The sequence below is a fragment of the Schistocerca nitens genome, chromosome 3 (assembly GCF_023898315.1).
Source record: "Schistocerca nitens isolate TAMUIC-IGC-003100 chromosome 3, iqSchNite1.1, whole genome shotgun sequence".
Lineage (NCBI taxonomy): Eukaryota > Metazoa > Arthropoda > Insecta > Orthoptera > Acrididae > Schistocerca > Schistocerca nitens.
The window spans coordinates 172,266,384-172,283,707 of NC_064616.1; the positions used below are offsets into that span (position 1 = coordinate 172,266,384).

The 17,324-nt window shown below is 43.9% G+C and overlaps 1 pseudogene; it reads right to left on the reverse strand.

Moving 5' to 3' along the window:
* Window positions 1-15,273: 15,273 nt before the first annotated feature.
* LOC126250434 (U2 spliceosomal RNA) lies at window positions 15,274-15,448 on the reverse strand (annotated as a pseudogene).
* Between the last annotated feature and the right edge of the window lie 1,876 nt (window positions 15,449-17,324).

Genomic DNA, 17,324 nt, shown 5'->3' on the forward strand with positions numbered 1-17,324 from the left:
GGGCTGGCTGCTGTGGCCGAGTGGTTCTAGGTGCTTCAGTCCGGAACCGCGCTGCTGCTACGGTTGTAGGTTCGAATCCTGCCTCGGGCAGGGATGTGTGTGATGTCCTTAGGTTAGTTAGGTTTAAGTAGTTCTAAATCTAGGGGACTGATGACGTCAGATGTTAAGTCCCATAGTGGTTAGAGCCATTTGAACACAACAAACGGTAACAGCGGTTTGTTGCTTTAATTTTGGGTACCAGTGTAGCTTTGGATATCTTTGGCGCAAGAGATGTGGGGTATTTCCGCTTCATTTAACGTTTGACCTGGGGCTGTCGGGATGCTGTGTGAGAGAATAATTCTGCTGCACTACAAATCACGGCTCCATACTCACAATCGGACAAAGGCTATGCTTCAGCGAAAATGGCTCTGAGCACTATGGGACTTAACATCTTAGGTCATCAGTCCCCTAGAACTTAGAACTACTTAAACCTAAGGACATCACACACATCCATGCCCGAGGCAGGATTCGAACCTGCGACCGTAGCAGTCGCGCGGTTCCGGACTGCGCGCCTAGAATCGCGAGACCACCGCGGCCGGTATGCTTCAGCGATTTCGTTGGAAAATACTGCAACATTCTCCGTACAACCCGGACGTTTCACCGTGTGGTTTTCACATCTTTGGCGACCTGAAGAAAGACATGTCTGGCGATCGGTTTCAGTCGGACGAGGAAGTGCAAGTGTGCTTGCAGTTCTGGATCCGTCAGCGATTGACCGCATTCTAGGAAACAGGAATTGATCGTTAATCTCCCAGTGGGATAAATGTATTAACACATGTGTGATTATTTATGAATGGAACGTTTCTATGGTGCCATTGTGGCGGGTGTCCGATTTTCATTTGATTGCCCCTTATATGAGAAATTTATTAAATGAAAAAAATTTGAAACCCCCAATAAATATTCAAATTACTTCCATCTTGAAGTAACTGAATTATCGTCACTTGATTGTCCAGTACCATGAACGGGGGACTTGTACTCTGGAAAATTTCATTGGGCGGAACTGCAAAACTAGTCCGTCAATGGCAACGTTCAGAGGAGGAACATGTTCGAGGAGTCGTTGAGCTGGGAAATGGATGAGGAGTGAAGAGGACAGTCGGTAGACAGCACGGAAATGAGGACGTGGGGACGTGGGGGCTCTTCCATCCTACACCAATATTTGCCTTCCTTCCGACACCGCGGTAACACTCCTACGGCAACACACGGCGAGCTGTCAACACGGACGCCGTACAGAGCACTCGCCGCACAGCCACGGGCCAACGAGCAAAGCGGCCGATTCGCACCACACAGCTCCCAGGTAACGATCCGTCCTGAGCCAGCGTCTGCAGCCATCATCACACGACAAACACGTATGAAGAATGGTAAAATGACTCATTCCTCCCTCCTTGACCTTAATAACTGAGTCGTGTCCACGCAAAGTCGAATCGGCCCTCTTTCGTATGCAAATGTTACAGAAATAAATGCAGTCGTTACAGGTTTTATTCGTCTAAATAATCTGTTCCATTCGCTTATTAGTCCCTTAATCCCCTAACCTCTTGTGTTTGATTTCATTTAATTACTGATATTAATTAATGGCTCCCAACGTGGGGCAGTCTTATTAGTCTTTTACGTGTTATTTCATGCCAGAGAGCAGCGAATAGAATTTCCCTATTCACTCTATTTCTGGCGCCCAATGTGGGCGATCTCATTGGTAATTTGCGTGCTGTTTGATATGACAAACACTTCCCGATTTACTAAAATAGACACAGTTAACAGACACAACACTATACGTTTATTACAACACTTCGCATTCACACTTTCATTCACACTAATATATTCAATCAGCAACAATTAATAACAGTAACAATATGCACAGAAGATAAAGTTTCGTATCAAAAATACATTGTTTTGACGGCTTAGGATTTCCCTGTCTGGGCATAGGGACGTCGTTCGGCCAAAGCCTATACTAATTGGAACTGCTACTGGAGCTCAAGAGCACACGTGTTACGGTAGAACTACGACTCATCTGTGCGTGAAGCTACTTATTATCATTAACTGCTATACGAGGGATGTCAAGGCGCTACACCTCATTAGGCATAAAACTCATCAGAAATAGTACTAAAATTGTGTCTTCGGAAATTATTTTGAGCAATTAGTCCCCTACTCGAACTGTAAATGGTTACGAAAAGATTTTTTTTTTTTTTTTTTTAGACCGAGCAAATACAGAGTATTATGACGGATACACAGGGATTAATGACCATAAGATAGTTGTAGAGAGACTGACTACCGTGACGCATTAAAAATAAAAGCAAAGAATATCGGTTTAAAAAAGGAAATATAAATTCGCTTGATACCTTCCAAAGAGACAGCATCCATTCCTTGCAAACAAAGTACGTAAATTCAAAGAAATAGTATCGACGTCAATAGAGACAATTATACAAAATAAATTAATAAAAGACGGACCTGACCTCCCATGTTACACAAAAACAGGTCAACAGTGTTACGGAAGCAACAAACAAAACATGCCTAATTACAAAGATCGAAAAAACCGTAGACTTGCAAAGTTGTGGAGTCTCGTAATTTAGTGCGAACCTGCATACTAGATGCTTCCTATAGTTTCCACAAAGAAAGTCTGTCTCGAAACCCGGTAGAAAATCCAGAGAGATTCACGTCATATGTAGAAAAGACCAGCGACGAGACGCAATCAGTACCTTCAGTGCACGATAGCGACGGTAATGTTAGCGATGACTCTGCCACTAAAGCAGAGAGACCAAACACAGTTTTCCGAAATCCCTTCGCCAAAGAGCCGGCCGGGGTGGCCGAGCGGTTCTAGGCTCTACAGCCTGGAACCGCGCGACCGCTACGGTCGCAGGTTCGAATCCTGCCACGGGCATGGATGTGTGTGATATCCTTAGGTTAGCTAGGTTATGTAGTTCTAAGTTCTAGGGGACTGACGACCTCAGATGTCAGATGTTAAGTCGCATAGTTCAAATGCTTTGAGCACTATGGGATTTAATATCTGAGGTCATCAGTCCCCTAGAACTTAGAAGGGAACCTCCCCATCGCACCCCCCTCAGATTTAGTTATAAGTTGGCACAGTGGATAGGCCTTGAAAAAATGAACACAGATCAATTGAGAAAACAGGAAGAAGTTGTGTGGAACTGTGAAAAAATAAGCAAAATATACAAACTGAGTAGTTCATGGGAAGATAGGCAACATTAAGGACGCTGGGAACGAAGGAGCGCCGTGGTCTCGTGGTAACGTGAGCAGCTGCGGAACGAAAGGTCCTTGGTTCAAATCTTCCATCGAGTGAAAAGTTTAATTTTTTATTTTCAGTTTATGTGAAAAACTCATGTTTTCATCACTTTTTTGGGAGTGATTTTCACATCCACAAGAAAACCTAAATCGGGCAAGGTAGAAGAATCTTTTTACCCATTCGCCAAGTGTACAAGTTAGGTGGGTCGACAACATATTCCTGTCATGTGACGCACATGCCGTCACCAGTGTCGTATAGAATATATCAGATGTGTTTCCCTGTGGTAGGAGTCGGTTGACCTATGACCTTGCGATCAAATGTTTTCTGTTCCCATTGGAAAGGCACGTCCTTTCGTCTACTAATCGCACGGTTTTGCGATGCGGTCGCAAAACTTAACTAAACAGACACTAAACTTATTACAGTGAACAGAGATGTCAATGAACGAACGGACAGATAATAACTATGCAAAAATAAAGAAAGTAAAATTTTCATTCGAGTGAAGATTTGAACCAAAAACCTCTCGTTCAGCAGCTGCTCACGCTACCACGGGACCACGGCGCTCCTAAGCTTACATTGTCCATTATGTTGTTTATGTGGCCCATGGACTACTCAGTTTGTATATTTTGCTTATTTTTTCACAGTTCCATAGAACTTCTTCCTGTTTTCTCAATTGATCTGTGTTCAGTTTATCAAGGCCTATCCACTGTGCCAACTTATAACTAAATCTGAGGGGGGTGCGATGGGGAGGTTCCCTTGTTAGAACTACTTAATCCTAACTAACCTAAGGACATCACACACATCCATGCCCGAGGCAGGATTCGAACCTGCGACCATAGCAGTCGCGCGGTTCCGGACTGAAGCGCCTAGAACCGCTCGGCCACCTCGGCCGGCTAAGTTCCTAGTGCTCAGAGCCATTTGAACCATTTGAACCACGCCAATACTGAAGAAGGAATTAAGAGTAATGCAATCAATTAGAGACCCATATCACTAACGTCGATTTGCTGTAGGATTTTGGAACATATTGTGTGTTCGAACATTATGAATTATCTCGATCAAAACCATCTGCCAACATACAGGCAGCACGAAGCCAGAAAATATCGTTGTTCTGAAACACAACTAGCTCTTCATTCTCACGAAGTAATGAGTGCTATCGACAGAGGATCTCAGATTCATTCCATATTTCTAGATTTCCAATAGGTTTTTGATGCCGTTCCTCACAAACGGCTACTGTTCAAATTGCGTAGTTATGGAATATCGTGTCAATTGGATTCGCTATTTCCTGGCAGAAACGTCATAGTTCGTAGTAACTGACGGAAAGTCATCGAGTAAAACTGGAGTGATATCTGGCGTTCCCAAAGGAAGTGTTATAGCTCCTCTGCTGTTTCTAGTTTTTATAGATGATTTGGGGGACAACCTGAACAGCCATCTTATATTGTTGGTGGATAATGTTGTCGTTTACTGTCTAGTAATCAGATGATCAAAACCAGTTGCTAAATGATATCCGCGTTGTTTGGAAAGTGGCAATTGACCCTAAGTAATGAAAAGTGTGAGGTCATCAACATGCGTACTAAAAGGAATCCGTTAAATCTCGGTTACACAAATCTAAAGGCTGTCAGTTCAACTAAATACCTAGGAGTTATTATAATTGGGAACAGATTCAACTGGAACGACCACATACGTAATGTTGTAGGGAAGACAAAGCAAAGATGTGTTTTATTGGCAGAACACTTGGATCACATAACAGGTCAACTAATCAGACTGCGTACACTACGCTTGTCTGTTCTCTGGTAGAGTACAGCTGTGAAGTATGGGATCCTTACCATATAGTGTAGACGGACGACATCAAAAAATTTAAGGAATTGCAGTTCGTTTCGTATTGTCGCAAAAGAGGGTGGAATGTGGCACCGATTTGATACGTGAGTTGAGGTGACAATAATTTAAACAAAGGCGTTTTTCACTGCGGCGAGATCTTTTCATGACATTTCGATCCCCTACGTTCTCCTCCGTATGCGGAAATGTTTTGTTGACCCCTATCTGCATAGGAATATCTGTCTAACGAAATAAGCGAAATCAGAGCTCGCACGAAAAGGTTTAAGTGTAGGTTTTTCCCACTTACTTTGCGAGAGTGGAACGGTAGAGAAATAGCTTGAAGGTAATTCGATGAACTCTCTGCCAGGTATTTAACTGTGCACTGCAGAGTTATCACGTAGATGGAGGGGCAGAGAAGAACTTGGGTACGTCAACTACTGTATGTTTGGTGCAAAAGCCCTACACCATACATTTTGTTCAGGCTCTTCTTCAAAATGACAGAACAACTTATGACATTTTGCAACATGAAAACAACAAATAAATAAAAATAATAAAGAAAGGTGGAAGATGAGTAATTTCTCCACCGATAAATTTTAAGCCTCGGGGCGCCGTTCACCTTAGTAGGAAGGTGAAGAGACTTAACGTTCTCATATGTAGTCTGCAAAATCCTCGTGATACAATGCAACATGAGAAAGACAAAGTAAGGTTATTGGGCTTTAGTGCGTTACCTCGAAACAAAGTTTATAAGTTATTGTTTTCTGAGGAGAGAACTGTTAGTAGAATAACATACGTGGAGATGTTAGAACAATGGCTTTTATCTCATCGTACCGAAGAGCCACAGAGCTCCATTTTTAACTGGATGGAGTTCCCCCCCCCTTGGACACCTTGATGTCAACATTTTTGTGTCAGTCTCTTTCTTAACGACAGATTAGTCATATGGGAAGGTAATTCGCGTGTCATACGTTCTGACGGCCGAGATATGCTACTCTCACTTCATGTCACTTTTTTTTGCGGGGCTTTGTGATGGACGCTGTTTACGTTCCAGCTCTAACATCAGCTCTGGTCGAACTGTGTAACAGCTACAGGGAACTCAATAATACAAGAAATGGTTCTTCACGTGTGGGACGAGATCGTGTACCGCTTAGATGTTTGCTGTACAGCAACAGAGCGAAACATCGAACATCTACGCCATGTGTTTGTAAACTTTAAAACTTCCTGTTTGCATCTGTATATAGTTTATTTTCAATTTATATTTCACGCGATAAAAATTAATTAAACTGGTTCCTCGTTTTTGAATAACACTGTATTCTAAGCAATCATTCAGGGGTTGGACTACGACAAGGGCTGTTGATAAAATATCGATATATCGACATTCTTCGCAAAAGTATCGATAATTGTGTGTTACATAGTTCACCTATATATATCGATATCGAATTGCCATTATTGAGTGCTGATATGTTTATTTTATATTATACTTTTTGCCCAATTTTTGGTAAATATTTGAAATTGTTCTTTTGAAACTGCAGTAGAACATAATTTTACATTCACTTTGTGAAGGGGTCTTGCTACTTTTTGAGCTTTTGACACGTCCAGTATTTCTCTTTGACTGTGTGAAGCAAGTGTAGGTGGCATAAAGAAGAAGTCCGATTGTACTGGGGGTGGCGGAGTGAATGGAATAATCAAGGTTTCCGATGCGAAGAAATAACACACGTTTCGTTAAAAAAAAAAAAAACGACTTTTCACGCAATTAGTGTGGTATTTCTTCACATCGGCATTGTTAAAAGACAGTTACTGAAAAAAATGAACAAAAGTCTAAATGACAAGATTGGTCTTTGCGGTGTGCGGAGACGTGTGAGGGGAAATGCTGACGTAATCGGCGCTCGGCGCTACCAACAGAAACTGCAACGTTTAACTTCGCCATAGAATTTTGACATTACAACTGCTAGGTAGTTGGCGATTGCAGAAATGGAGAAACAGGGAAGTCGACATGAAGTGTTCTGGACAAATCCGATTGCAACGAAACCGACCGACGGACGCACTGGACACCTTTTATTGTGCCACCTCCATGCAGTTACCATAGTTAGCAAAGTCGTTATCACCAATCGTGAACGAGTATCTTTTTCCTTTCCATTCTTGCTCCAAGGGGGATCAGCAGGCTGCTAGCTAGTTGATTCACAGAATATCTAATAATATATAAATACTTCAATATACAGCTCTAAAACCGGCAGTATATTTACAATATGAAGACGATATTTTTATAAGTTTGTACATCGACACTTTTTCCGATGATATATCGATTCTTTCTTTCGATATTTCGAGGACCGATGATGAGGTTTCTTAAATATTGACAAGTTACGACACAGGGAAGTGAGCCAAATAGAAACCAATCGGTGCGCTAGATTGATGGTGAGCTACACTGGACATCCTGCTGGTTTTTCACAAAAATGGTTCAAATGCCTCTGAGCACTATGGGACTTAACATCTGAGGTCATCAGTCCCCTAGAACTTAGAACTAATTTAACCTAACTAACCTAAGGAAATCACACACATCCATGCCCGAGGCAGGTTCAAATGGTTCAAATGGCTCTGAGCACTATGGGACTCAACATCTTAGGTCATAAGTCCCCTAGAACTTAGAACTACTTAAACCTAACTAACCTAAGAACATCACACACACCCATGCCCGAGGCAGGATTCGAACCTGCGACCGTAGCGGTCGCGCGGTTCCAGACTGTAGCGCCTAGAACAGCTCGGCCACCCCGACCGGCGGTTTTTCACACATGTGTTCCTTTTGTCACTACGTTCTAAATTTCACAAAGAGACTACACACTGCTCACAACCAATGTCCATAAATAACTGAGACAATTTAGACACTTGTTCGTCATCTTTGAATCACGTGCCTGTTCGACGAAGGGAGAATCTGTTCCCTGCAGAAACAACAAAATTTCGGTTTGTCAGCAAATCTTTCCCGTAATCTGCAGTGACCTCGTATCTTTTGTGATTCTCGTTCCCTCTTTCCCCGTCTGTTCTAACTTTTGAACACATTTTTTCCAGCATTATAAAGCCTCTTGAACTCAGTATTGACTTGTGCCTCTAACGGAAGCATAAACCTGTTCCTTTTTAAATTCAACGGCTTTCCAGTGATATTTTGAATACATATTCCGCAAAGAGTAATAGAGAGAACATGACATTTGCAGCAATCCAATAACATCAGTATCTCTTCCGAGATTGTAACTCTCACTGTTCCTGCATATAGTCTTGGATTTTCAATTAATTATGTTCAGAATAATTATATTTGGCTTCCTCTTCCTCTCGTTGCTACGGCAGTTCTTCGATTTGCCGCTCTGGAATTCGTTCCAACAGATGGAAGCAATACGTAAGCTGTAGCGCATCTCCCACAACACCTTGTCCCGACATGCCAAGCTACTGACCTAATAGCGGAAAACACACGGGCATTCAGCGTGGCCAGATACTGGGCGAATAACGTCTAATTATTTATGTTTTATAAACTTAATTTTATAAGCTTGTTAGTTGTATGTTTTGGATTATTTTGTATTTTATTTCTGTAAATAAATTTATATTGTTCGTTTGTGTGTTCCCGTCACGAAGTAAATAAACATACGCCATTTGACACGTAAAAATCCGTGAGAATTACTACTGGCACTGGGATTGTTGTCATCCCATTCTCTACAGCGACTGAACATTTACTAGAAACACAGTCTGGTTCCTAGTTGCTGTTGGAGACGAGACGGATGTTGGGTATTCACAATTCAAGTCGTCCTGAAATCAAAAATAACACATCTTCCCCTCTGAAACTTAGCTTTGAACAGTAAGTCTAATAACATGTGACTTTCACACAGGTCCCCGGTAAAATATTTGCTCTGGAGGAGACGGCGCCGGGAGCGGTAGCCGAGCGGTTCTAGGCGCTTCAGTCGGGAAACGCGCGACTGCTACGGCTGCAGGTTCGAATCCTGCCTCGGGCATGGATGTGTGTGATGTCCTTAGGTTAGTTAGGTTTAAGTAGTTCTAAGTTCTAGGGGACTGATGACCTCATATGTTAAGTCCCATAGTGCTCAGAGCCATTTGAACCATTTGAAGAGACGGCAGTTTCATCTGCAAGCTTACGTAGGCCGACAAATTTGCCGCTGTTATGTTTCTGTTCGTGATGTGAGGGATTCCAATAGTGAGATGGGAGTGGTATTGGAGGCAGCTCTCCTCGTCTTTCAGGTGAACAGTGGACTGGCATCCAGCTTCTCAGACTCAAATTAAAAAGAAAGGAAATAAAAAAATAGGAACCGAAGGTGATTCGTTGCATAGTTTTGAGAAATACATGTGTGTTTGGGATATCAGTGAGTAAGTTACATGATCAATAGCTGACTCTATTGCTCATGGGCTGTCATCTAAATGCTTTCCGGTCTCAGTTATATCATAAAATAATGGTAATAAAGAATTTCCTCTGCGCTAGATAGTGTGGTTATGCAGCTCGTTTGCTCGGCAGTATGAAACTGTAGTTAGCGAAGTACACAATTTTGTAAAAGATATGACATTGGTGTAATTGTTAAATATAGCTGGAAAAAGGTAATATCCCTGTAATATACCTTCATTTTACGCTAATGTTTATAACGGCTGTGGTTATTACTGAAAATCAGCAGCATTCAGTCTAATAATTAGAAAATTAGAACTAAAAGAACACTTTCGAGGACATTGGTAGTGATGAAGCGGTACAAGAAGAGATGAGGTTGTGCTTCCGTCAACCAAGTCACAGGTTCTACAATTATGGTCCCAAAAAAACTGGTCTCTCGTTGGAGGAATGCTTTCATCGCCAGGTTGACTATGTTGAGAAATAAATGTGTGGACATAAAGAATAAAGACACTGATGTTAATAACATTTGTTTTATTTAAAAAGGTTTAAGATTTTTTGCATAAAAATTCGGAGACATTACTTTTCATCACGCGCTCGTGCTGTTCGTGGTAGGATTTGTGTCTGGGTGAGTGATTGTCTTGAAAATATAAGACAAGATAGAGAAAGTTCTGACAGTATATTGTGGGAGGGATAGCAACCTAATTCTTCCAGTGGACAAGAAATTTGACAACGAATGTAACATTCTTAGCTAGCCTGCGCTGTGCTGAACATTGATATCGAAGTCCAAGAGTATACTTTCGACTGCCTAGATACGACAGACCTTACGTAATACACGTTATACAGTAGAATTACTCTGCCTCTAATGGTTGAAGGCAAAAATAAAATAATTTTTAAATACAGAGTAGTGTGTGTTATACACTCCTGGAAATTGAAATAAGAACACCGTGAATTCATTGTCCCAGGAAGGGGAAACTTTATTGACACATTCCTGGGGTCAGATACATCACATGATCACACTGACAGAACCACAGGCACATAGACACAGGCAACAGAGCATGCACAATGTCGGCACTAGTACAGTGTATATACACCTTTCGCAGCAATGCAGGCTGCTATTCTCCCATGGAGACGATCGTAGAGATGCTGGATGTAGTCCTGTGGAACGGCTTGCCATGCCATTTCCACCTGGCGCCTCAGTTGGACCAGCGTTCGTGCTGGACGTGCAGACCGCGTGAGACGACGCTTCATCCAGTCCCAAACATGCTCAATGGGGGACAGATCCGGAGATCTTGCTGGCCAGGGTAGTTGACTTACACCTTCTAGAGCACGTTGGGTGGCACGGGATACATGCGGACGTGCATTGTCCTGTTGGAACAGCAAGTTCCCTTGCCGGTCTAGGAATGGTAGAACGATGGGTTCGATGACGGTTTGGATGTACCGTGCACTATTCAGTGTCCCCTCGACGATCACCAGTGGTGTACGGCCAGTGTAGGAGATCGCTCCCCACACCATGATGCCGGGTGTTGGCCCTGTGTGCCTCGGTCGTATGCAGTCCTGATTGTGGCGCTCACCTGCACGGCGCCAAACACGCATACGACCATCATTGGCACCAAGGCAGAAGCGACTCTCATCGCTGAAGACGACACGTCTCCATTCGTCCCTCCATTCACGCCTGTCGCGACACCACTGGAGGCGGGCTGCACGCTGTTGGGGCGTGAGCGGAAGACGGCCTAACGGTGTGCGGGACCGTAGCCCAGCTTCATGGAGACGGTTGCGAATGGTCCTCGCCGATACCCCAGGAGCAACAGTGTCCCTAATTTGCTGGGAAGTGGCGGTGCGGTCCCCTACGGCACTGCGTAGGATCCTACGGTCTTGGCGTGCATCCGTGCGTCGCTGCGGTCCGGTCCCAGGTCGACGGGCACGTGCACCTTCCGCCGACCACTGGCGACAACATCGATGTACTGTGGAGACCTCACGCCCCACGTGTTGAGCAATTCGGCGGTACGTCCACCCGGCCTCCCGCATGCCCACTATACGCCCTCGCTCCAAGTCCGTCAACTGCACATACGGTTCACGTCCACGCTGTCGCGGCATGCTACCAGTGTTAAAGACTGCGATGGAGCTCCGTATGCCACGGCAAACTGGCTGACACTGACGGCGGCGGTGCACAAATGCTGCGCAGCTAGCGCCATTCGACGGCCAACACCGCGGGTCCTGGTGTGTCCACTGTGCCGTGCGTGTGATCATTGCTTGTACAGCCCTCTCGCAGTGTCCGGAGCAAGTATGGTGGGTCTGACACACCGGTGTCAATGTGTTCTTTTTTCCATTTCCAGGAGTGTATTAAGCCTCAAGATCATTTATACGTAAAACTCTACGTCTGGGTACAATCGAAGTTTGAAGATCAATGAATTTATAGATTATAGAAACACAAGGCGCTAAAGAAACAATACCGTGTAACAAATAATTAGGACTATCAGATCCACAGGAAACGTAAATGTAGCGTTATTTGGCAAAAAGGTAAACATTTGCTTAGAGTGAAACGTCAAAAAATACGAGGGTCGTTCAATAGGTAATGCCCCACATTTTTAAAAAAAGCCATTAACATACATAGACAAACCTCCTTGTTGGTGCTTCACATTTGATGTTTGGTCTGTGTGCCGGTGACGTTTCGAACCGTTCTGGCAGATGACAGAGCCGTAGTACAGCGTCAAAATGGCGTCTACATACGACTCACGTTACAAGCAGCGTGCTGTTACTGAATTCTTGTGTGCAGAAAAAGAAACCGTGGTTAATATCCATAAACGTTTGTGTACAGTATATGGCGATGCCGCAGTTGGACGATGGGTAAAGAAAGTTACAACCTCAGGAAATGCAGAAACAGAGCTCCATGATCAGCCACGGTCGGGACGTACTGCCATAGCCACTGCTCCAGACATGCTGAATCGTGCGGATGCCATTATTCGTCTGTCACCATTGGAAGTGTGTCTGCAATGATCGAGACTCCCGGATATTCAAAGAGGTGCTCACGATTGGTACCACGAATGCTCACAGCGGACCACAAGATTCAAGGAAAGGTCATTTCATCTGAATTGTTGAAGCGTTTTGAGATCTATGGAGAGGCCTTTCTGTCACGGATTGTTACGGGGGACGAAAGCTTGGTGCACAACTTTGCGCCGGAAACAAAAGGGCAGTCCATGGAGTGGCATCATCCTCATTCGCCACAAAAGAAGAAATTCAAGATAACCCTCTCTGCCGGAAAAGTTATGGTGACAGTCTTCTGGGATTGTGATGGTGTCATTGTCACGAATGTGATGCCAAGAGGGTCAACCATCAATTGAAAATCATACTTGAAAACTCTCTAGAACCGTTTCGGCGTGTTCGATCGGACAAGAACCCAGCAGGAATCTTGCTCCAACATGATAATTCACTACCACACACAAGTTTGAGAACCCGGGAACATATCGCCTGGTGTCGATACACGATGTTTTTGTTGTGGATTGGTAAGACAGCCAACCCACTATGAGAGGAAGCCGAAAGGCACGCGTTTTAGCTCACGCAGGCTGGCGTGAGGTCTGGAACAGGTCAAGGAAATGAGACTAACAAAAAACCTACGTAGCTGCTGGAATACTTAACTTTAATCCATAATTGGTGAACATCGCTCTTGACAGTACATGTTTTACAGCATCAATAGTAACTGGTAATGGCGCCTTGCTAGGTCGTAGCAAATGACGTAGCTGAAGGCTATGCTAACTATCGTCTCGGCAAATGAGAACGTATTTTGTCAGTGAACCAGCGCTAGCAAAGTCGGCTGTAGAACTGGGGCGAGTGCTAGGAAGTCTCTCTAGACCTGCCGTGTGGCGGCGCTCGGTCTGCAATCACTGATAGTGGCGACACGCGGGTCCGACGTATACTAACGGACCGCGGCCGATTTAAAGGCTACCACCTAGCAAGTGTGGTGTCTGGCGGTGACACCAGTTTTCATATTAGTACAACAGAGACAGCGTATGCCTCTGAACATTACACACGCTATTGGGAGCCAGCGTGTTGACATGGCGCGGAGTGGCGGCGGCGGCCAGTTGATGCTTATGCAGCATTCCTGCGTGCCGCTGTGACTGCGATTACCACAGACGGCAGTGAGAAAATGAAGACTGCGATACAAAGTTAGGCAGCGCAGCGTCCCAAACTCCGTAGCACGGTTTATGGGTGACGAGCTGATTATAACGAAGGCTATCCATTGAATTCTGAGATGTCGCGCAGACTGGCAGCCGTGTGGTTAGGGATGCTGGTTCGAACTCGCCTACTAGTAGCTGCTCGTATGGCTATCTGGCAGCGAAGACATGCACCGCCGGATGGCGCGATGCTATGTCGACGACTCGTTGTGGACATGCTGCCATAAGTTTATGTATTGTGGAGGGATTTTGCAGATCTGCTGTGCCGTCAGCCGAGTATTTTCGGGATGTAATTGGCGCAGCGGGTCCAAAATTTCCTTGACATGGCGGTACTTCGTCCGTATCTCAACACATTGTATCTCGGTGCAGAAAGTTAATAGTAGATAACAGATGAAATACTGATCACGATGAAATATTCATCATGATAAAATGTTTATCATGTAATAATGCAGGCGATTTGTCAATTTGCAAGCATAAAGAACGAAAAAGGACAACTGGTATAAAGTTCGCACTGTCGAAAAAAAAAAAAAAAAGTGAGCTGTGATTCTGTAGTCATTTTCAAACATCGATAAATGCCCTTCATAGGTGGCAGAATAGACACCTCTCCGTATCTTTAAACAATCTATAGTCAGTTTTAATCGTTTTAACTGCCATATTTCCCCTGTAAGTAACTCCGCTTTCGTCAGAACTCATGCAACTTCTGCCAAGAAAGTACAATTTGTCACTGTCTGCTTGTTTATGAACCACTATTTGGTTAACAATGTTAACTGATGATTTTGTTAATTGATTGATTAGGGGATTTCTCAGGCACATCTCGTTAATGAATACTTCCACGTGAGTAGTAGGATAAAGCGGGCATTAGGCCATTTTGGTAGTGCAGTTGCCTACATCAGGGGCAAGCATGCATTCAGGGACAAGTATACATTCAGAGGCGAACCTGATTGATTTATGACCTTAACCTGTTGTTCTGCTAAGTGGATTATCACCCCCTGGTGATAATCTGTCCTTCTGAGAAACCTCCCACCCCTCCTCCTCCCCCTCCAACCACCCACACCCCACAACCAACATCTCTCCCCTCTTTCTCGCCAATGTGAACACACTTTTGATGTCAAATTAATTGACTTATTAGTTACATATATCAACTAATTAATACCTCCCCCTCTGGGAAATGTCTCAGCCCTCCGTTCCTGCAGCACTTCTCCCCCTCTCCCCCATCTGGAAAATGATGGGAAATGGACTCAGTCTGTGCTGAAGAGGAAGGATATCACGACAGGAAATCCAAAACAATCGCAGTTACAAAGCAAAGGATATACTGTTGATTTATAAAATTCAATTCGCAGGGGTTGGACCTCTCTTTTATTTGGCAGGAAAAGCTCAGATCCAGAAACTACATGTCCTATCAATTTGATATGAATGACATGCTACCTGCCCGGTGGAAGCGATGGCCTATAAACCACAGGGAAGGAGCGGTAATAGAACCTTTCTTCGGTGTGGCGATATCTTTTTACTAAATTTCAATTTTTCACCTACACAAGGAGATACAACAGTCGTAAGAAAATCAGATGTATTACCAAATTTATAAAGTGGTACATAGTACAAACATGATATTTACAACTTCTCTGTGGTGTTACCTTGAAAGACTTCGTATGTGGCGAAGCATTTGTTTATTTTAAGGGAGACCAGAAGTGAGGAGGTATCCTGTGACAGAGATAGATCTTGGCACTCCATCATGAGCCAAAAATGAGTTTAATATTCTAGTCCTGTGATGCAGGGCGTAACAGATATTAAGCTGATAAGAACAGATTTTTTTTAACTGATGAGAGAATACTTAGAGGAAATATAGCCTGTGCCATACTGTTACAGGATTTTCACAAAAAAAAAAAAATGGTTCAAATGGCTCTGAGCACTATGGGACTTAACTTCTGAGGTCATCAGTCCCCTAGAACTTAGAACTACTTAAACCTAACTAACCTAAGGACATCATACACACCCATGCTCGAGGCAGGATTCGAACCTGCGACCGTAGCGGTCGCGCGGTTCCAGACTGTAGCGCCTATAACCGCTCGCCCACCCTGGCCGGCGATTTTCACAAGAAGAACGATACTTAAGCAATGTGAAAACGTTTGTATGCTCCAATTTCCTCTGTCTTCGAAAATAATTGATATAAAAGGGAGAAATATACGTTTCGTATGAGAAATTCAATATGCACGGTGTAATGGTACTTGAATTACGTAACCATTACGGCACCTCACCTGAACCTCTCGATACCAGTAATATTCTACTGTGTTTCTGTAAAGTAGTTAACATATTTCTGAGACAACATTCATATTTGATTTGATAAATGTTGAGGTACTTTGATATGTTTATGTTGCTATGATATTATTCTTATGTATATTCTTTCTTTTGTCACTATGATCTTTGTTGTACTCGTAACTCTGATTTTTGGGCGCGTAAGCGATAGTTAGTTAGTTAGAGAGTCGGACCTTGAGAAAGTTAAGTCTTAGACGTTATGTTGGGAAGACGCATATTGTAGTCAGTTTATAAGATGTGAACTTTAACAGTGAGGAAGACGTTTTCAAGTATGTTTTGCATTGTGAAGTGATGTTTTGTGTGTTACGTGATATTGCAATAAAAAGGAAGTGTAACTTAAATTCGGAGTGCTGATTATTTTTTTACATCACCATTGTGCTAACTTTGAAAGGTTTAATCTTCAAGAATGGTTTGTGAAACACATCTATAAAACTTATGAATATAGCAGAAAAAAACCTAGGCCTCTTTGCATCCGAGCTTGGAATCATCACCGCCTAGATTTTCGACGATTGAGCCAGGATTTTACAACAAGACCAGCGTGGGAAACACGAAAAGATGAGTGCCTAGTTTATTCATTATTACATGAAATGACTTTATTAACTGTGCTCTAATGACACCTGCCACATAATAACTTCGTTGTTGCCCGAAAATGCAGTATTTAGCAGCGTGAGCAACTCCACAATCATTATTAAATTGACCTTTGTTGTGGTAGGGTTTTTAGAACGGTCAACATCATATCTGTCTCGGGTCGAGTGAAGTGGACTTTTTAAAAGGGGGGGGAGGGGAGCGCAATGTCGAGGTGGAAACTGTTAAAGTACTGTATAAATCCAAGACACAGTTTACTTTACAGTGCTCTGTGGCTCGCAGCAGGAATGGTCGCGAGACTTCAGCAGTCGGAAGTTGCGGATTAGCTCAGCCTGTGACGGGCAGTTAGGTACAAAGAAAGCGCCCACGTATCTGATCTTTCCCACGGCAGCGGGTGCCAGCGAAGTCTCATACGTGCTGGGTGAGCGGCGACAGAAGTGGACGCATGTTGCATGGAAAGAATCAGTACGACGGGTTTTTGCACTGGACGATTATTCACCCACACAAATTGAAGAGTTGACAGTTTGGTGACAGTCGCTCCAACCTCTGAGCGTTCGGTACGGTGGGCGTGTGGACGCTGGGGGATGGGCGTGCAGCTGCCGGCATGGCCGACTCGGGGGCCGGGCTGTCCCGGCCGATACGGACGGGGTTACCCTGTAGTCGGCAGACGGCACGCGCTTCGTGATCGCGCGTTTGTGTGATCGGTGGGATTTTTTCACCAGATATGTTTAGTGGAAACGTTGTGGTGGAGGAGGGTTTTTTTTTCTCAAACGTCGGTGCATACAAGACCTCGGATATACGAGGTGTTTAGTGCCACGAC